General features: G+C 36.4%; 1 protein-coding gene across 1 annotated transcript in view; it reads right to left on the bottom strand.

The window, feature by feature from the left end:
* Positions 1-23,055, bottom strand: part of HHIP (hedgehog interacting protein) — an 88,607-nt gene that overhangs the window by 40,019 nt on the left and 25,533 nt on the right. The window lies entirely within an intron of this gene.

Here is a 23,055-nt window from a genome sequence, read left to right as displayed (position 1 = left end):
GTAAGACAAAGTGTCTTACAGTGGAAGCCTTGTCATAAAAGGTAACATGTATTGAGCTCTTACTATGTGCCAGAAACCACGCTAAGTAATTTGCAAGCATTATCTTGTTTAAACTTTATAACAATTCTAGAGTTTAATACTATTTTATTATTATCTTTATTTCCTGGATAGGGACACAGAGGCATGAGGATTTGAGTAACTTGCTCCAAATGTGCAACTAGAAGAGGCAAAGCAGAGATTATCTGATTGGAGAAGAAATAATGTAAACTGTTATGTTCTACCACTTCACCAAATATTTCCTAAATGAAAACATGAACAAATACAAAATAGATAGTATTCCCTCATCAGTACCCATTGTTCACAGACCCAGGCAGTACTGAAACAGTCTTACTTAAGTTTACAAAGCTGTGCAGGAGAATAAAATGAAACATATATCAGTTATGTTAACACAAAGGTTAATTTAGGCTTAAGGCAATGTGCTGATAAACCAACTATCTGGGAAAAAAATCCTGACTTATGTACATTTCCATGGTGTAAATACTCTTGCCATGGCCAATTTCAAACTGGCAACTTGATGTCTGACTGTGGCGTGTGAAGAGGTGAGCACAATTAGCTCTGGTAAACCCTGGACCACCACTGTAGGACATTTCTATTCTCCTTCAAGCCTCTTTTATTCTTTTCCCCACTAGTATTGTGCTCTTATCTTTTATCTCCTGCTTTACAATTTTATCAAACCTATTCCTTTCAATGCGAAGCACTCAAATCTTTTTGTGAATTGAAACGGGGTTCAAAATATTAAATAAATCATTAATTTAAGATGAGGGGAGGAGGTACTTTTTTTTTACTGGATTTTAGATGAAACTATACGTAAAAACTAGCATACCACCAAAAAATAGAGTAGAACGCTCAACAATCCTTTCAAGGAGTTTACTTGGTTGTTTCAGGGGCAAGAAAGGCAAAGGAAAACTCCTTGGTAAAAATCTCTCCTCCCTCTCATAAAGTTGCTCAGATAATCAAAGAAGACAATAAACGCAAAATCATTTTGTAAATTCCAATGTGCAATTTGAATGGAAGATACAGCTATTTACAATGGACAGAGAGGTAAGAGCCATCCTCAAACTCAATTGATCCATAAAACAATCAGATATTGGAAGGGAACGTGATTTTGAAGTAGAGAATGTGTAGCCCTACATTTGAATCAGATGAGGAATGCATTTAAATTATGTAGAGGGGTATTATTTTGCCAGCTACCATCTGAAGAACTTTTGGACTTCAGAAAATTGCAGGCATGGAAAGGCACAGTTATATTTAGCACCAGGCTTACCACATAGTTTTGATAAAGATCTGTCTATATCTCTTTAGAAGATTTAGATGGTATGTGTTACCAGTGGCTTATTAATGAATGATTTGCAAGACTCAAGGTAATCTGAATTTTTATCCTAGCATTGAAACATACATACTTGGTTACTGTAGGAATCCTACTTGTTTTTTTTTTTTTTCAGTTAAAAATATATATAGTGTTTGTATATTCTGAAGTTAATTAGTAAACAAGCAAAAGGAATGGGAGAAACAAATTAACCCCAATATTTGTTCTCTAATAATACAGATGGCAAGTCACAATATTTTCTCCCCTCTAAAAACAAACTCTATGTAAAAATGCACTTTCAAGATTTATGATAGAAAAATATGCATTCTTGATATTGGCAAACAGCTGGGAAAATTACCTCAGAGCAATATTACAGATTAAAGACACTAAATTTAGACGCAAGTTTGAATGTCCAGTTATGACCTAAGAATCTAAAATTATTCAAACAGTATGTGAGAGTATGTACATCCATTAAAAAAATACATATAAAAATATTAAAAATATACATATCCCCAAAGATTTGACTATGCTACAAATAAAGGAAGTATTTGTTTATGTTTGGGGAGTTTCAATTTTTACTTATCTCACTCCCTCAAGGATTTCCTTCTTAACATTATTCTTAAAGAGTAAATATTTTAAAAAAATTATTAAGTTGACAAATATTGGGCAAGCCTTGTTAGAAAAGCAACTAATTCCTCTGGAACAAGGAAAACGATATAGAAAATACCTTAACTCCTTCAAACCCCAAAGCTGTAACTTACTTAATGGGTAAGAAGAAGTGTCATTCTATCGTCTCACAGCTTGGAAATATCTTTCTTAGAGTGACTTGGTCTGTCATAAAGAAAAATAATTTTTCATAGTTTATTTTTAAAATTTTTTTATTTTTATTTTTTTTTGCGGTATGTGGGCCTCTCACGGTTGTGGCCTCTCCCGTTGCGGAGCACAGGCTCCGGACGCGCAGGCTCAACGGCCATGGCTCACCGGCCCAGCCGCTCAGCGGCATGTGGGATCTTCCCGGACCGGGGCACGAACCCGTGTCCCCTGCATCGGCAGGCGGACTCTCAACCACTGCGCCACCAGGGAAGCCCTTTCATAGTTTATTAATAAAGGTCTAACTGAAGTAAGGATTATTAACTTTTATCAGAAAAAGAGTAAAAATTTTAATGAAATTATTAGAAATATTAAATTTTCATACTGAAAAGCTAAAGAAATAAAATGGACTCATATGATTTCATTTACCATCTTTAAAGCTAAAATCTTTGTGGCATAAAGTCTGACCATTTTATTTTAAATATTAAACCCAAGGCTATAAAACATGTTTCCTTAATATTTTCATCTGATTTATACCTTCGTAGTCTGAAAAAACTTTTGTCTCCTGTCAGAAAATGGAAGATTCAGGGTCCTTTCATTAAAAAAAAAAAAAAAATCACAATATTAAGGATAAATGCCTCACTCTAGGCAAGGGTACAAAATTGTTTTAAATTAATTTGACCCCTTGCTTTTATAAAGTTTGTTTTTTATGACGTGTGGCTAATATGATGGTCATGCAGCTAAAAGCATTATCTTCACATCATTATATAGAAATACAACACTAGGATACTTGAGTTTCCTAGTCATGTTTCACTGCTCTTTGCCATTATATATTTCCTACTGTTACTCGAAAGAACTCAAATTGACTTATATGAGAACAAACATTAAACAATTAAGTAAGATTATTGCTTTGAAAAGAAACCTTGAAAAAACCCCCAAGAGTTTAGACCACCAAGGAGCACTAATAAATTTAAGAAAATATGAGGTTTCCTCTATGTGACTTCTCTTGAAAAGTTATGCAATAGATTGCTTCAACTTCAAGGTCATATAAAAATTATGGTACTTTTGAAATTACTTTCTGAGTAGAGTTTGCATTTACATGATTTAGATGTCAATTAAACTTGCAATTTACCAAAATAATAAAATGAAATTCTTTGAATCTGATATTTTCATTAATCACTATTTTACAAAATGATCAAATTCTAGCAACAGAGCAACATTAAAAGATGATCACTCCAAACCTTCATTTTTACATTAAAAAATCATTCTTACTCCAAAATATCATTAGTTACAAACCAACATTTAGTAAACAAACATTTGCTATGCCTCAGATATCCAAATTAAGCAACTCTTTTTGAAATTTGATATATTACATATTTATAGTAATTCCGAATAAAAGTAATTAATATATATTTCTGGAAAAATGCATCTTGAATATTAAATTAGGTAACAATTTAAAACATAAATTTTTGCTGTTCCATGTTTTCCATAATCAGGAAAGTATGATACTATATGGCATTAAGTGTGGGAACTGTATATTACAGATATCTGAAAAATCTGAAGTCCAGATTAAAGATATGAAAGTAATTATAAAATCAGAATAGGGTTTATGAAGAAAGACTAAAGGGAGGGCTGGTATTTCTTAAGTTCACAAAAGAAAAAACTCTGAGTGCACATAACTTGCTTCAAATACATGAAGATTTATTTTAAGGAGGACAGTGTGTAGCTGTTCACCTTTTCCAGGGAAGTTTCACCAGTAGGACAGTTTTCAGTGCAAAAGCAGCTCTGTTCCCTATAATTCTTAATATAATGGAAAATTTGCTTTACATATTTAGGGATAATATAATTTTGGACCAAAAGGCAAAATTTGAGGAAACTCCTGTTATTCAAATTGCCTGAATTAGTGTTCTTAGTGAACTGAGGGAAAAGCCAAACAGGAAAAAGAGCAGAGTTTTCTAATATGTTTATAATTCAACATTTGTAGCAATGTGGACAAAACTGATGACACACTAATTGCCCCGTTTTCATTCACAGAATCACCATGCAGAGACTAGTTCCTGGTTCTCAAACATGGGGCAAATGAAGTGTTTATAAAGTTTCCACTTTCCCAACCGCCAGCGCCCCCCCTCCACCATCATCCATAGCGTGGTTACCATTTATCCTCATTCACTGCACAGCTTTGCTCTCAGATTCCAGCACTCCACTCAATCATCGGGGGGCAAATATGGTGAGCCAGTTGCTCCCAGGTCATTAGGCATCAAATTCCTATTTGTTGGTGTCGAGGATGGGCCCAGGGGTTTAGACAGCCTATGTTTGCAACTTGGCTCTTCCACTTGTTAGCTTTTTACGTGAGAAAGTTACTCAGTTGACTCACCTTCAAAACGGGGACATTTGCTATCTCAAAAGTTGTTGAGGGGAGGTAGTTAATTGAAAGAGTGTAGAGTGGGCCCTGACACAAGATGATGTTCATCAAAAGTCATCCAATGTTACTATATGCCACGGCCAGCTATTGTATGCTAGTTGGGGGAAGAGTCTTCAGACAAGTAAGCCTACAAACAAATGCATAATTAAATGTTGGAGAGGACTAAAAAGAAAAGAATAGGGTGTTATTGGAATGCATATCAGGGGGAATCCAATTTAGGCTAGGGGGGTCAGGGAAGGCCTCTCTGAAGACATGCATTCAAGTTGAGACTTCAGGAGCCAGACAATGAAAGGGAAGAAAATTCCAAGGAAAGAAAGAATAGCATCTCCCAGAGAGACACTTCATTAATATTGGGTATAATTCTTTGGGAAAAGAGAAATGTAAGGAAAGAGTACAAAAGTACACACACTCTTCCATTCCTGCTCTCTGACCGTGAAGAGTTTTAGGGATCTGAGGTCACGGATGAATAGAGTGAAATAAAGGTGGGTCTTTAATATGAGAGCTGGGTTTGAATCCCTGCTTTGTGACTTACAAGCTGTTTGACTTTGGGGAAGTAATTTAACACACTTGAACTTCAGGTTTATTTTTGTGTTTTTTTTTTTCTATTGTAAATGAGTTACAACTTCTACTTCATCAGGTTTCCTTTTTAAATGAAAAATACAATAAAAATTTTAAGTTACTAACACTCAACTGGTCCATATTAGCTGCTCACTAATTAGCTCTTTTCTTCCTCATCGTGAGGGATGGAGCGATGGGCTTGTAGGTCATGTACATGACAGTAGGCAACAGAGTGCTATCCTTAAATGTAAGGAAGGATTGAGAGTTTAGGATTATATCCAGGGATGAATAATCATTTATTCATTCATCAATTATTCTAACAGAGCTATAACCTCCAACCAAAATGTACACTATACGATCAGCTGTAAAAGAAATGATAATTCGATTATTCTTCCTAAGCACTCATAGTGTTTTTCATCTTGATAGGGAAAATATCTTTTCTGTCTTGATGGTTTCAAGTGGAAAACTACGGTTGGGTAAAATATTTGATTTGTTTCTCATTTGATGGCTTGTGTGACAAAGCGACTTTCAGGGTGAGGACCTTGGAAAGGGCATTGTTGATGGCCTTTGGTTTTCTCATGTGTGGCATCTGCAGTAAAGCTGCTTGTTTTACTGTATATTTGTAATTATGTAAATCAAATTAAGGAACCAATTTTAAAAGGCCATCTTTATATAGGAAATCTAAATCTACATACTTATTTAATTATATAAATAAAGATACTTAATGCTTGTATTTATACATAATGTGTGAATATCAAAAAAGAAAATATAAACACAAACACATTAGCAAAAACTACATAGATACTTTAAGGATCATCATACGGTTAAAAAAGCAAATTTCCAGAAGCAGCAGTTCATCAGCCGAATTATGGACACAAATGTCAGCAATATCCACAAACTGCCTTGTTCTGCTCGTTCTTAAATATTTCCAGACACAAAATATCTTGCCTTTTATGTTACACCTATAAGCCTGGAGAGTGGGAATCAGGAAATGTGAAATTACCAATCAAAATTAATATGCATAATATAAAACCTTTTAAGGATTTTTTTTCTTACACTTATAGCCAAAATGTAAGGCCATGTTGATGTGAGTATTAGAAATCCAAGTATCCAGAAACCCACATTTTATCACTGTAAAAATGATAAAGGAAATCATTTCTTTTATTGGAAAATGGGTAACCTTTTCAGTGTGTGATAAAGAGAAGACTCTCACAGATACATGTGAGATTGTCCGGAGAACTCTCAAATATACAAGGAACATTCTTTTGTATAATACCACACATGATCCTAGAGTAGTCTAGAAGCAGGAAATGGCCCAAGACAGAACTGCCCTTACTGATGCTGGAGTGCCTTTGGCATCCATCCTTTGCTGTTGAGCTGCTGAAAACACAGATCAAGCTAAGTTTTCTTTGAATCAAGTAATTTCCTGATATAAATCTAAACGGAGGTAAGAAAACCATGGACAGGATAAAGGACAGCTCATTTTTCTTCTCTGGCTGTGAGAGGTTTTTGTTTCTGTTGGCTGTGTCTGATGATAAGAAGAGCCTTACCCCACTTCCTACACACAGGTTTGTAAAAAGCTCATCTGATCATTTAACTTTGCTTCCTTAAAACAATAACAAAACAAAACTTTCTGACTCTCATTACCTAAAAAATAAGTTCAAGGGATTAGACAGGGAACACAAGACCCTTTTCAAGACAGCCCTAACCTCTTTTTCCAGCCTCAGCTCTGCCATGCTATCTCAATGCTACCTGGGTTTTCACATCCTGATGCCTTTGCACGTGGTTATTTCCTCTGCTTGGAAGACCATCCCCATCTAGTTGCTGGGGAAGAACTTATAGATCTTTTAGGACCCAGCTCCAGCTCTTCTGCAGTCTACTCTGATCCCAGAGCATGCCTCTCTCTTTTTCTTCCTAGCACTTTCTAGATATTGCTAGGACACCATATCACTAGCCTATTATGTTGTGTTGATTGTACGTATCAGTCTCCCTACTCCATAAAGAAGAAATCTTGAATGGAAATCAAATCTGATTATTCTTTGACTGTATCCCAGCACTCAACCCAATGGCTGACACCTAATAGGCATTCAAATAGTTGGCTGTATGTATAAAAGACTATAAGACCTATAGCTCCATCTCGTGTATTATATATATCTTTGCCCCATGCTCTTCTAAGGCTCAATTTTATCAAATAAATCATTTAAGAGGATTTATCTAGAAAAGGCATTAGAGTAAAGCCTCAGTAAAAATAGAAGGTTAACTTCCACTTGGTATTAGTAGAACAAAGGAGCATATTGCTAAAATTTACATTGGATGGTTATGAAAAGCCTTTCTCTAATTGCAACTAGTAATGGTCTATAAAATATTACTCTAAAATTGTTCTTCGAGTTGTAGACTTATCCAAGCAGTAGTTCAGCCAAAAATACAAGGTAATTATTTCCCATTATGAGTTTAAGAAACTGTGTGCTTTACTATCCTGCTGGTTTTCGTGATAAATGTGTAAAAGAGAACTGATGATAATATAGTGGTCCTAGAATTACTTCCTAGAATTAATGCCACTAGAAAACATCAGGTAAAGTATTAAGGGATAATGCCAGACAATTTGTTTTTCTTTATAACTACTGGTCTAGAGCTTTAGAGCTTCAGAGCAAAAACACTAATAAAAGTCAGTCATCATTATGATGTCATTCTCATAATTTCCTTAGAAATAAACCAGCAAGTACAAAAAATATTTATAATGTACGACATCATCTATGTGCCTTTCCATTGCTTAAACTTTGGGTTATATTTAGTGAGGTTTCCTGTTTGTTATAAAGAACATCTTCTAGATGAAACAAAATACATTACTAAAAGCCCTCTGAAGTCAACTATCTTTGTGAATTGCACATGTGCAGGAGTGGCTTAAACGCTATGGACTAAGCTTAAACTGTATGACCTAATCCAACAATTTATAAAAATATTTTTTTTCATTTTTGTGATCCTAACTCTCTGGAAGATATTTATCTGTCATTGAAATGGTTTAAGTATCTAAAAGAAGCTCCTAAATTATATCTGCCTACTGGTATGGCATGGGCTCTAGATGACATTTATAACATACCAAACTTGTTGGAGAAATAAGTGCGCCAATGACATTTATAGTTATAGTTTTTGGTGCTCTTACTTTAAACCCATAAAGTGTCTATGGCCTTTAACCACATCCAATTTACGAGTAAGGACAACTTATACAGAATAGGAGACACAGGAGAATTGAGAAGTTTCGTGTATATGAGAAAGAATTCCCAACTCTTCCACTTCTGCATACAGCTTCGTAGATGATGCATTTCCTCATTTCTCCCATTCTGCAACTGTTTCATCTGGCAGAGTTAATTAATGTCTACCCACTTGACACAGTCTCTTTGACATTTAACGTGCTCCCCATGACATGTGTCTTTTGGTGTGCGAAATTGACTTGGAGAAACAACAGAACAAAAGAGCCTCAGGTTTCTTCAAATACATCAGACGGGCATAACCCTTCTCCATAAGTTCTAATGTTTAGACTCCCAATTTGTTTTGGCAGAAGAATCAAACTTCCCATTCATATAAGATAGGGAAAGCCTTATCTCACCACAGGTGAGCCTTTTCCCCAAGATTTGCATGAATAATGCATTTTCACCTGTTGGCTGCTTGGGACTTCAAAAAAAGAATCTCCAATTAATTCTACAGAAGGACATTCTGTCAACCAACATCAAACGGACTCTTCTAGCAAGCCACACTTAACTTCCTTTACAATCATATTGCTCCAGGCCAAATCAAGCTTAGCTTCTTTTTCTGCTTCAACAAGATGTTCCAGGGTTGACCCATACTTGGGAACAGAGGCTGATGGGAGCAGGAATATGATCTGAGTTTTAGCTTTGTGTTAGTTTATTATGGAATGCTCAGTGGACGAGCAGAGTTGCAAATCAGTGCTGATTCTGGAGCAAAATTTCTTCAAATGTTCACAGGTTGGTTTTTGGATGGTTATTGCACAATTACTAGAGTCAGATAGACAGGAATTTGAATCTTAGTTCTGCCAGTTTCTAGATATATATCATTGAGAAGATTATTAACTTTTCTGAACATGAGTTTCTTACCTATAACATAGGAATCGAAATACCCAGATTATAGGACCATTAATAACACCCAGAATTAAAGAAGGTGTACCTTAAAAAGTCTCTGAAATAGAGTGAAACTTCAAAACAGTACATCCCTTTGCCTATCAAGTTGAAAGGTGCATGTAAATAGAGTATAAGGTATCATATTCAACTTTGATAATGCTAAAGTGGCCTATAGACCAATAGCAAAAAGATTTCAAAAAGTTACTAGGCACCTGGAACACCAAAAGCACGCAGCAGATCAAATGACTTTTATAGCTTTATGGTCGGGAGATAATTCCCGATTGTGTGAAGAAGGAAGACATCAAAGCATCAGTTTAATCTAGGGCTACTCCACATCTAGAGCCAAAGAACTGGAAGATGCTCACTGATTCTTGAGCATATCTAATACATTTTCTTGGTTCCTACTTGTAGGCGACTGAAATATCCTCCTTGAGGTTGGCAGAAATTAAGCATTAAGTTTGTACTTGTTTACAGTCAATGCACTAATGTTTACTCTAAACTCTTCTACTTCTAGGTAGAAGACTGGTTGTATAAGAGATGGATTTGCTCCACATTCAGGCCCTTGATTTGTCTGACCAGTACCATTTGTGGGATTGTACTTTATAGTGAGGAGCAGCCCTTCTCCTCCACCCCAAAGCACTCTACTTCTATGAAAGCAATGCTTATTACAAGGTAGCTTTCCTGGGCAGGACACATGAAGAGAATATTATTAGGCTATCCAAGGAGTTATTGCATGGATGGCTGATGCCTAGACAGACAGACACAAGCAGGATTACCCGCTACATTATTCAGTCAAAACCAATGAATGATAAAAGGACTGACTGAATATAACAATCTATAGAGTGACAAAGCCATGGTATATTACCAAAGAATAAATCACCCTTGCCCTGAAGACTTGATCGCTTATCTTAAGCCAATCTGTCATGGAGCCTAAAAGATAAAGAGTGATGCCTTGAACAGGAATGATTTGGAAAGAAATCCAGGCTAAGTATCTTTCTTTTCAGTGTTTATGCTTTCATACGTACTCTGAGAAACTTTTTGTCCCTGTGACTGCTGAGGCCCGACTAAGGTCTTCTAGGGAAGCTCTGACAACTACATGAGCTGCTTTGCTGAGTGTTGTGGCCTTAGGGCGAGGCAGCAAATAGCCAAATAGCTCTACATTCTCATTTCTTTGTCCTCTTCTTTCCACTCAGTCACTCACATCTTTAATAACTTTTTAGTAGTCTATATTAAGTCTACACCTTAATAGTCTAAGTTGTTATTAAAAACTTTATTTCTAAATACAATTTATTATGGATAAGCAGAGAGCAAAAGTCTTCCCGATAATTCCTTCTAGAAACATTTCATATTTTCCCTTTGTTTTCAATATTTCAAACACATCTTTAATCCTCCATTTCTTCCCCATCCTAACTCCAATAGCATGTTTAATCCCCAAAACACTACTCTTTTGAAAGATAATGACTTAATATACTCAGGCTCACAAGATAACAAAATATCGTATTTTAACCAGCCCTTTTCCTTGAGTAACTTTTATGCTGTTTCTACTGATTTCTTTCAGTTTTTTTTTTGACTTTGCAACATTTCCCCAAGGACTGCTTCTCACTAATTTCCTGGCTCTGAAAAAATTCCTTTTCTTTAAGCTCAGTGTCATAATAATACTGTTCCAAGCCTCCAGGGAGGATACGGAACTTAATTATATTATGGCCACTGTACTTTGGTGGCTCAGCCACACTTATTTCTTAACAAATTCATATGCTACCGAAGGCAAAACCAAGAGTAACCTCTCTTTATGCTTCAGCAACAAGCTGTTCCAAGAAAGCCGTTGTTTATAGTATTGAGAAACTGTTCCTCCAAGCCACATCCCAGTGTAATGTGCAGTTGGCAAAAAAGAAGGTTGTATGTTGTTCAACAGGGAAATCTGCCTCATTCGACCACCCAAGAGGGCAGCAAAAATAAGTCACCTAGCAAAGGTGGTCTTTTATACAGAGGTCAAACAGAACTTTACTGGAAACTTTGGGTGGACTGGAAAGTCCTGGCTTAATATAGTGAACTGCATAATTTACCATGTGCTCAAATGTTACTGTTTAAGTAAAGCTTATTGTAAGATCAATGCATGCTCCGTTATACTTTTTCTTTAAGGAAAAAAAAGTGATTAAAAAGGAATAAAAATGAAACAAGATGGCTTGTGCAAGATATTGCTTCCAAATCCTGGACACAACCCTTGATCAGCCCCCTTCTTACTCCTGTTTTCATTTTTTTTTTCTTTCTTCTTTTATTGGCCTTTGTCTATAGTGACAAAGTGACAATAAAAGAAGAGGACTGAATGGAGGAGAAGATACTATGGAAGTGGAAGAGAAAAAGAAGGAGGCTCGGTCATCATGTTGCTTATATCAGGCACAAAATATCAAGTTCAAGTTAACTGATAGCCCTCAATTTTTAAAACATTTTGTTTTTAGTTATTTTGTTGCCATCATCAAGGTCATTTCTATGTCTATTTTATGATAATGAGTGAGTTAATGATCAGCCATGGTATAATTAAGGAAATTTGGTAATTTTAAAATTTATAAAGCTTAGGGTGGCTATATGTCCTAGTTTGCCTGGACACAGTTCTGGTCTATGTTCTAATAAAACTCTCCTTTCACTCGCAGAGGTATCCCAGTTTGGATGATAAATTAAATGGTCACGCTTCATTTAATACGTACTTCAATTATTGAGCATGTGCGGACGAGGAAAATTTGGAAAGTATACTTTTAGATGAAAACATCAGCTCTTTGTCCTGCAAATGGTGCCACCAAAGTCTGGTATGCGGGAAGATGTTATCAGTAGAGTCCCTGTCCCTCAGGAGAGACAATGTCAGTGAAAGGTAGTTAGTGCTACAGTAAAGGGTGTAACTTACGAAGAGTGCTCTTGGGCTATTCTGCATAGGGCAGAAGGCTACAGTTATATACAGGCAGACCTCGGAGATACTGCAGGTTTGGTTCCAGACCACCACAATAAAGCAAAAATCACAATAAAGCCAGTTACACAATTTTTTTGGTTTCCCTGTGTGTATAAAAGTTATGTGCACACTATACTAGAATCTATTAAGTGTGCAATAGCATTCTGTCTTAAACAACAATGTACATACCTTAATTTTAAAATATTTTATTGCTAAAGAGTGCTAACCATCACCTTAGCCTTCAGTCAGTCGCAGAAGTAACATCAAAGATCACTGATCACAGATCACTATAACAAATATAATCAAAAGGAAAAAGTTGGAAATATTATAAGCATTACCAAAATGTGACAGAGAGGCACGAAGTGAGCAAATGCTATTGGAAAGATGCGGCCAAGAGAACTGCTCCACACAGGGCTGCCACAAACCTTCAATTCGATAAAAACGCTGTTATTTGTTAAATGCAATAAAGCGAAGTGAAATAAAATGAGTTGTGCCTGTATAGGCAAGGTTGCACTGTTAATGGTAGGAAGCAGGGAGTCAAGATAATGGGTTGGGATTTGAGGTATATATACAAGCCCCAGGGGTGCCAATGACTAATGGGAATCCTACCTACGTCATTTAGAGTAGAAAGCTACAGAACGCAATCAAAAACACCTATACCGTTTTCTTTTCACTAGTTCCAAATACAGAACTCTCAAAAACAGTTCTTTGTAATGACGTCCTAAAAAATCAAAGCCCTGGAAATATAAACCACACAAAAAATTTAGGATTTGAGATAAGACTAAAATGTGCATTTAGAGAAACGTGTTTTTTTAAGATATCCCTAATTTTGTTAAAACATAATTGTGTAAATGAATGTAGTGTCTTCAAAGATTGAAAGCAGCTTAAATTATAAGAGAGGAGTGTATTGAGAATAACTAATTGACCACCTAAATCTGGGGTCAGCCAGCTTTTTCTTAATGGGTCAGGTAGTAAATATTTAAGCCTTTGAGAGCCGTCTAGTCTCTCTGTGGCAATTACTCAAGTCTGAAGTTGTAGCACAAAGGTAGCCATGGACACTACATAAAGAAATGGTGTGGCTATGTTCCCATAAAACTTTATTTATAAAAACAGGCAGCAGGCCAGATTTGGTCTGTAGTTTGCCGACCTCTAGTCTAAGTCATTACCACATAGTATGTCTTAAGTACACTTTACTCTGGCCCGCCAGTGGTGTAATATCCACATATGTAGAGGAAGTTGGTATAATTTATTAATGCTTTAAATTCAATTATTTAACTATAATCTTAATTTTCAAACGCCAACCATTACAACCACAGTGATCTTTTGTTAATTCTTTAACATTACTAAAACAAAAAGAAAATGATGTAATTAGCTCCTGTTCCTTTTAACCATGGATCAACTTTTATACTTAAACTCCTCATAGATATAATCACACTTATTCTTTATTTCTTATACAAAAATTAAGACTAAAGTAAATGGCACTTGCTCTGGTCATTCTGATCCGAGGTTCTTTATTTTAAAAAGAAAGTGAGAAACATTGGATTGCATATCAATCGTCTAAGCAAATTAAGAAGGTTTCAAAATTCTTGGGCAGGAACATAAAATCCTATGATCTGACAATGGAGCTTGATTCTGGAAGTTACTACTTTAATGTGGGACAGATTACAAAATCAGAAATTTGTTTTCAGTGTCTAAACTCTCTCAGGTTCTCCTTTCCTTTTTCTCTCTTTAAAACTATTTCTTCTTCTCTGAACCCAAAGATTCCCAAGCTTCGTCACCACCAAAACCTGCATTTGAGAAAAGAGCTGAAGTTTGTTCCCACTAAACCAAAAAGACTGGTAAGGATAACAGTCAGCTTTCTCAGGGACATCTGAATTTTAACAAAAATCAAGCTAGTAAAAATCTGACTGATAATCTTAAAAAAATATATTTCACACATCCTTGCTTTTGTAAATACAGTTTTAACATTTTCTTAACGTCTTAATGTTCTCTTTTTAAAAAATGATCTCCTCTGTATTCTGTTTTCACACATTGAGATTGTTTTCCTGAAGATAACTCTAATTATCAACAATGCTAATGCTGTCGTTCCATGTCTCTCTTTCCTTAGGAAACTCCATTTAATTGAAATATCATCGAGAAGACAATGCAATTCTCTTTTTACACTTTGATATTGGGGGATGTTTCGAAAGAGATAAATCTAACCCAAGGTGAATAGTTTGGCAACAAGAACTGCCATGTAGAACTTCACTTTGCATTCATGGAGAAACACCGCATTTCCTTTAAGAGCACCTGAACAAGAGACAGGTATCGCCACCCTGACATGAATCTGCTGGTCGCGCTGTCTAGCCTTCAGGGAATGTATAAAGTTTTTTCTGCCCTGCAAATGTGCTGCTTTCCTATCCTGCTCTCAGTCTCCACTTCTCAGTAAAATCAGCCTCTAGGGTGCCCTGTATATCCTTCGTATTTCTAATCCACTGTCCACTGTCACTCAGAAACGTGAACATTCTGGGAAAACTAACAGCAAAACACCAGCCTTTTTAACTAATGAAGATTAATTTTATATTATAATTCAATGTCAACATGGCTCCATGTAGCTAACGAAACTCAAACAAATGATTTTGTTTTTCCAGGCTCTCGTTTCCTCAACTGTGAAATGAAAGAGCTAGGTTGAATGATTCCAAAGGTTCCTTCGACTTCGAAAGTTTTATGATTTTATGACTAAAGCACATGACACTCAGTGACAGCTATTTTCTTGGAAGCTCAGAAGCCATTTTTGCTTAATTATGCTTTCCCAGCTCTGTCCCTAAAAGTCGATGTTGAACTCACCGCCAGACAAATGAGATGCTAAATCACAGTGCTGTGATCTAAGGGGTCCAGGATTTCTCCTAGGCAGTTCTGAAATCCAAAAAGCTTTGATAAGCAAAAGCTCTATTATAAGTTTTGTGTAAAATTTATTTGCCCGCAAAACTAGGTATGAACTGTTGGGAAGAAGTTTACAGTCTTTCTTTAGTCCACCCAGTTTGAATATTCAGATTTTTCTGCATATATATTAATATATTTTTTACATGGTGCTATCCCAGACCCCATCAGGGTTGTTAGATAAAATAGATAAAATGTAATATGTGAACCATATTGACTAAGTATAAATCTGGAAATCCCTGAATTCTGAAACTTATCTAGTTTCAAGGGTTTCGTGTAAAGGGTGATGAGAGATGATGAACCTGATGTACTACTTCTAATCATGACCTGAAATCTACAATATTTCAAATTTTGCATCTAAGAATAAATGGTCCTTGGCATTATTTACATTTTTTTTGTGATACGTTCATGTACATTCTTTGAAAACTGATCATTTTCACCATGTATCTTTTAAATTATTAATCAAAATATTTAGTTAAGAAACTAATACAACATTGTAAATCAATGATACTTCAATAAAATAAATTTAAAAGTATTCAGTTAATAAGAAGTCCTCATTCCCTGTTATAAATAGAAATTTTATGTATTTTAGTATTTTTCAGGTCAATATTAGGAATATTTCATAAGAAATAAGTGAACAAGTAAATGGGGGAGATGTTTGAACTTGCTTCAAAAGTAACCCCGGAATGCAAATCCAAAGGCCCTCATTTCCTCCATCTTTCTCTCCTTCTAATTCTATAAATCTATAAATCTTCATGTTTACAATCAATTCATTGTATTCCATCAACATATAAAGACAGAATTTCTGGACTTTCCCCAGTTCCCCTGGCTCAAATAGAAGAAATCCAATAAACATTAACTCGATGAATGAATCGGTCAATGAATGGATGACACACCTATAGCCATCTCCCCCATGTGGAGCAGAGCCATGTTATTTTTGCAGATCCATAAAACACAGGGAAAACATTCAGTAAGTTCCTACACAGAGAACTTCGAAAAACAGATTATTCCTTTGAGCTGAATTCCACAACTCTGTCGCCCTTTGGATCCAACAGTAGGTAGCTTTATTACCATCTCTGGGTAACAGTCCTCTAGCTGGATTCCACCTGAACCCTCCATGGGTGAAAAGCCAGTTTCAAAGAAAAATACCGTCCCAATCATTTGACATAATCAAATGGCAGAATGAAAAGTCTGACAAGGGGTCAGGGTGATGAAATAAAGCAGAAGGGTCAAGTCATTGCCACTTTCTACATAAGTAAATTAAACACTGGTTTTAGAAAGAATGGATATGACAGACAATGGTATAATATATGCTAAGGAAAACAAGTTAATTTTTTTAGTGAGGGATAATGAGTGCATAGGCATGTTTTTAGGCAGAGAAAAGTCTGTCATATACTTATGTAATACTATTCCTATTTAAAATTCAGATATATAAGACATAAATTAGTTTTTTTCCATTAAAAAGAAATTAACTTTTAATTTTTGAATGCTTATTGCATGTAGTTAGCATTAATTTGAAGAACATGTTTAAATGTGACAAAGCCTTTCAATAAGAAAACAAATAACTAATTTAATGATTTTCCTAATGTTAGAGATAAAACTATGCACATTCTTGGGTAGTCAGGATTTGTGTTTTTCAAACTTTCTCTTGCTTTCATTTAAGTGAGTAAACAAGAACAGATTTTAATGTGCTTATTAAATACCTAGCAAAGGCATACTAACAGACTCATGAGAATATTGAATATAAAAAAAAGTTTGACAATATTATTCTTTAAGTAGTCTACAGTACATTAATCACACCATTATGACTAAAGACAAATTAAAACATGTCATACTTGTTTACCAAAATTAATTAAATTGCACAAAATGAGCTCAACATCACTGGAGAGAAAACGTGAACTTTAGAGCCATAGGGTGCAAAATATTCCAAAATTACATGTTGCCAAAATACAAAACATTATCATCAAATGTTTCATATTCTCTATTTAAGCATTTTGAAGGCAGTTCCCTACACGCTTCTGGAATTCTTGCAGGCTTGGATGCAAACTCTACGGTGACTCACTAATAAATATGATTAATGGATGAAACTGAAATAGAAATTTCACAAAAGCCTTTCAAAATAAGGACAGGACCGTGGGTTGTATAGATGTGTTTCTTATGGGGCCTCAGCTACCCTGTTTTGCAGGTGGGTCATTTTCTGTGATTTAAAAGCTATTAAGTCAGTCTTTTTGGCCTCATTGTTTCTGCTGATTTAGCCATGCTTCCTGATGCATATTTTATTGGTATATCGAACCAAGGTATCTTGATCTACATGTCTTAAAAATAATCATAGACGTAAGCAAGAAACTAGTATTAGGTGAACAATAAGAAAATACCACCTACTTAGGTATCTTGTACCAACAGAAAGCTTTAGTTGGGCTGCTTTACAACCCTTGAATGTCCTTGAAGTATGACCCAGAGGAAAGCCCAGTAATCAGAAGCATGGGGAGGAAGGAAGACAGGATTGAATATTAGAAGCCTGGACTCTGATTCACAGTAGCCTTCTCTGCCCAATGAGTAGTGGATGTCTGTTGTGTAGACTGCCCAGAATCCACTCCCTCCTCTGGTAACAATACTCCGATTTTCCTTTGGGGTATTACCCCTTCCACACTTGGGGCGTAGTGCTTTGGACTGTCCTGATCTCTGCCCCTGGCTCCAGAGACGGGCACATGACCCCAGGCCAGGCCAACCATGGTAGCACATGACTCGCCCCAGGGTGGGTGTAGGTCCTAAGACTGGAGCATCATTTAGGGAACTTCTGATGGAACTCTTATGGAAAAGCAGCTCTTGTTCCCCTGGATTTGCTAAACTGGAAGCACGTGAGCCTGGAACTCTGTGCCACAGGAAGAAAGCCTGGCAAAGAATGAAGCTAAGACAGGGGAAAGCAAAGCCGGGAGTTGTTTTGTTTTGTTTTGTTTTTTGATTAAGCCCATTTGAATTGAGTTTCTGTTTTCCCTAGGATCTTCTCCCTTTGCATTCATTTTTAAGTTCTTTCTAGATTCAGTTCTTGAGCTGCCTTGCCCTCCAGGAAAAGGAGAAGCTCCCAGATCCCCTACAAGGGGAAGTAGGGCAGTCACAGCAGCCTAAGGAAGGCAGCCGGTTACACGAGAGCCTAATACATCACTGGGGGCTGGCCAGAACTGTCCTTGCTGTCTACTCTAGGAAGAAACTCAGAATCCCTGAGTATACGAGACCCTTTATGGGGGCTGTCTCTTGCCTCAGTTTACATGTCTAGCCCCATCTCAATCCTTTCATGATGTTTCCTGCATGAAAGCCTCAGCCCTCTTTCCTGCCCATACCCTTAAAGAGTCATTCCTTCCGTGAGGTGCCACCATCCTCAGATGGATGGAGTTTCCTGTTCTTTCCCCTGGGATCTCCCATACTCAGCTCAGACTTTCGTTATAGCACGTACCAGGTAATTTTTTGTTTCCTCTCCCCTGTTAACTTGAGTTTCTCAGATCTCTATTGATTTTCCCGCCCACCATCCATTCCTTTTGGTCAGAACACTCTGATTTTCCTTTGCGGAATTACCTTCCACACACCAGGTCCTGTGTTTTTTGGTCGGGTTCCAGAGATGGGCCCTGTTCAGTACCTAACACATGAATGTGTCTTCTGGTCCATGTTCAATGGTAATCGAACAGCAAGTCTCCAGGCAATAATAAAGCAGAACAGGCTGTAACGGTCAAAACCGTCAAGATACTTCCGCGCAGAATTTTTGACAAAACAAAACAAAAACAAGCACACACACAAAGAAAAAAACGCCCGGCCATATCTCAGTAGGAACATACATGATGACAAACAAATGCTTTTGGTAGGATTAAAACGAGCAAACAGCCTAAGATAGTTTGAATTTTAGTGTCAAAATGTGCCATTTATTGTATTCTAACTATTGCTTCCAAATTCATTTCAAAATTGTGAGTTTGATGGCCATTTTCTCAGCTAAACTCTTCTTAGGGTTATCAACAAGTTACATCTACATCCTGCTTGACTGTTACTTTACTGTTGCTACTCCTCCCACATCCAAAGATAAACAACTGGGGTGGGGTAGGAGGAAGAGGACCTTCTGGGCTGAAGCGTTTGGAAGCACCTGCCTATGTATTCCTAAAGTATTGTCACCAGTTTAATATTTTCTTCACCATTTAAAGATTGCTCCCTGTCTCTTGACAACTTCTTTACCGCTGAATTTTTCTCCTGGGTGGCATTTAAACTATATTTAAAACTTACATCTTGTTTATATACGCTCTTGAGCCAGAACCTTTGGTTTACGGGAAAGAATTTGCTGATCTCTTTCCTTCCCCACTAAAAAACTACTGAAGTTACACTAATTGCTTCTACGACTGCATATCGCTGAACTCCTCAAAGGGCTGACATCACATGCAAAGCTTAGACCACTTGGCTTTGCTTATGTTACAATCTGACATGTAAGTCAGAGAGATTATAGAAATATTCTACATTTAGTCTATGTATTTAAATACCTAAACATTGTCTGATTAAAAATTAGGTGTATAATTTTTTGGAAGAAGCTTATCTTTAGCAATATTTCATTCAGCCACACAGTGTTCTATTATATATGTGTGTATGTATATACATACATACTTACATGTATGTATAATACACTTATAAACAATAAAACTGAGCAATGAAGTATTTTGCTTTAGGAAAGAATTAAAAATACTGGTCTCTTCAATGTCATCCAAAACTAATGGGAAAAGAAGAAAAATTAGACATTCACGGAACTAAAACATAGACATCTGGGTCTACCTAACTTATGCCCTGATCATTAACAAGAAATTAATGATCACTTTGTATTTTATATCCTGTAAATGAGCATTATTTTCCAGTGTTTTCAGTATGAGACAGCCAAAGAAGGGTATATATTTTTTCATCTAAAACTGAATCTAAATTCCTACATTTGATAATTTTGATGTAATTATCCTCCTAAAGCACAATAAAAACTTTCTCATAATGGAGACAACACAAAAATTGACAAGACTTGTTTTCAATAACTAAATATATCATGAAAAAAAATGTATTCTGATGCAGTTATCTTCAATCATCCTTAATGGCTCTTATAAATTTTCAAGTGCCACGATAAATTCAAATTAGCAAAATTACAGGGATTAAATTTTCTGCAGTGTTTCCCAAATGTCACCCAAGGCAGTCATAATTTAACTATGAGTCCGTTTTGAACTCATTTATATTTCAACTCATTAAATGTTTGGTATTTAAAAGTCAATTGTAGAAATAAAAAAGCGTCCTGGCATGCTTCATTGGGAAGTTTAGCAACAAATGTGTGGTTAACACTATCTTATGGGCACAGGAGAGGCCTCCCTTTTCATAAGATATCCAACAATGTGACTAAATGCCTCCTAGAAATTTAGAATTAGAAATGCAAAGGTTAGATAAAGTTAAAGGTCATCCCCCTACAGGCAAGAGGGGGCCAGCTCCCTACCAAGTTTCTAGCAGACTTGCTTCCCTAGGGCACATCATAAAAGTAATTTACTGACAACTCACCTTACCAGGGGTCATTTGGGGCCTCAAGTCTTCTGGAATTCACTTTTAAGAAGCATGATTAAGTGGGGACAACTATTGGCCCTAAAGTATTTATGCTGAGAACAAATGTCTGTCGGAATTAAATCCTTTGTGTGTGGTGGTTTCAGACTTAAAAATGATGTGTGCCCTGATGAAAAGCACATATATTCTATTCACCAAATTAAATCTTAGAATGAATACTGGTTAATTGATTTATTAGGTTTAAAACAAATACTCCAGAAATCCAAATACACAACACAGCCTAATAAAATGGAGAATGTATTTACCAAGTTAGTTAAATCCTTTTCAGTCTTTTCTAGTCCAGTTTTGTCTCACACTGGAGGAAAAATGTATTCACGTTATTTCAAAGAAAAATGAAGATGCTATTTAAACCAAGCCAGGAAAGTTGACTTATGGCAAAGTTTTTGCAAGAAAAAGCGATTTCCCGATTAAAACAAATCTCCTGCTTTGAGTGTTTTTGATAATTTTGACATGAAATATTTGGTTTAATATTAGGTAGAGAGGGCTTTTCCACATTAAAAAAATTACTAAAGGTGAAAATATGTGTGCATTGGACAAAATCAAAACAGATTATCTGACACTGTGTGTGGGATACAGCTCTAATCTATGCAGTGCGTGGAAGTGAAGCTGGTACTTTGAATCGCCCAGCACACATCTTGGTAATAACAGGGGATGAGGCATACGATTTCAAGGAACACCCACAATGAAAATTATTCTTTCTAAACAGAGAATTGTTTTGGAATACGTTAGGTTAATTGGCACCATGGGATTTCGTTCAAGGAAAACACAGAGCACTGAAATCCTCACACGTGCAAGTAAAATGATGGAGCGTACCCTCTTTCCCTTTTCAGTTTTTCACATCTAGTTACTCTGTGCACAACCAAATTAACTTTTGTAGATTCACACGCAGGTAGAAAAGGAGCCAGTTTTTTTTGTTTTTTGCCATCTTAATTTACAGCACGGAAGACTGATTAGTTAAATAAGGTTCCATTGGCATAAACAAAAAAGAAACTCACTGACTATATCTGGGAATATTCTACTTTGGAGAGTGAATTATGGATATTTTAGAAGTCAAGTCATTATTTTATTTTATTTATTTTATTTTTATTTTTTAGGTCATTATTTTATAATTTAAATAGTTAGAAATTCCCTACAATAATATTTGTGTATCCTCCTTATTAGAAGGCCATAGTTTTGTATTCCATCATTATTTTAATATTCTCTGACTTAAGGATACCTGGATTTTGGCCTCTTATATACTAAATCCAATTATAATTACGCTTTTAAAAAGTAATCACCTGACCCCCTTCCTCTATGTAAATGTACATTTCCCAAGGAGGAACGTGTGTGAGTACACAGATAGTCTTTAGTTGTGGTTACCATTTTCATGAATTAACATTTACGACTGGTATAGAGTGAGCCCTCTTCTTTATATTAAATACCATAACTGATATTTTCCTGTAATTCACAACCTTTCACCGGAACCAATTAAATGTCCTATGTTGTTAAGGTACTGAGTTTTAAAATCTGCACTTTAAAACTATGGGAAAGAATGTATACATTCGGTAAACACCATGTGTAAAAATGCTTACCTTTAATAGGGTAAATTTCTAAATATTTCTCCAAGTGTTGATGCACTGAAAGTTGGAAATGAAAGGAAGCTCAACTATTACTGATTCGCTCCTTTACAGGGAAAAATTGAGGCTCAAGTGGTCAATGACTTGCCCGTTGGCACAATGCACTTTCAGAGCAGAACTAGTACCAGGAGTCGATATTCTTCCCTGTGTCCCTCCTTCCACTCCTGCCCTGCCTCTCCGGCTATCTCTACACCGCTGTTATTGATCTTGTTTAAAAAGGCTTAAGTCATTGCGGCAGCTTCTCTTGTTGCGGAGCATGGGCTCTAGGCGCGCGGGCTTCAGTAGTTGTGGCTCACAGGCTCAGTAGTTGTGGCTTGCGGGCTCCAGAGCGCAGGCTCAGTAGCTGTGGCGCACGGGCTTAGTTGCTCCGCGGCAATGTGGGATTTTCCCGGACCAGGGCTTGAACCCGTGTCCCCTGCATTGGCAGGAGGATTCTTAACCACTGCACCACCAATGAGAGGCCCACGCACCGCAACAAAGAATGGCCACTGCTCGTTGCAGCTAGAGAAAGCCCGCGCACAGCAACGAAGACCCAACGCAGCCAAAAATAAATAAATAAATTTATATATATATAAAAAAAGGCTTAAGTCAGACCATGTCAGTCTTCTGTTCAAAATCCTCCAGTGATTCCCCCTTTCACTCACAGGAAAAGCCAAAGACCTTAGGAGAGCATGTGAGAC

This window comes from Monodon monoceros, unplaced genomic scaffold (genome assembly GCF_005190385.1).
Source record: "Monodon monoceros isolate NGI ecotype Baffin Bay Population unplaced genomic scaffold, NGI_Narwhal_1 Super_Scaffold_20, whole genome shotgun sequence".
NCBI classification, from domain to species: Eukaryota; Metazoa; Chordata; class Mammalia; order Artiodactyla; family Monodontidae; genus Monodon; species Monodon monoceros.
The sequence above is the reverse complement of the archived record's forward strand: the minus strand, read 5'-3'. Positions and strand labels throughout refer to the sequence as shown.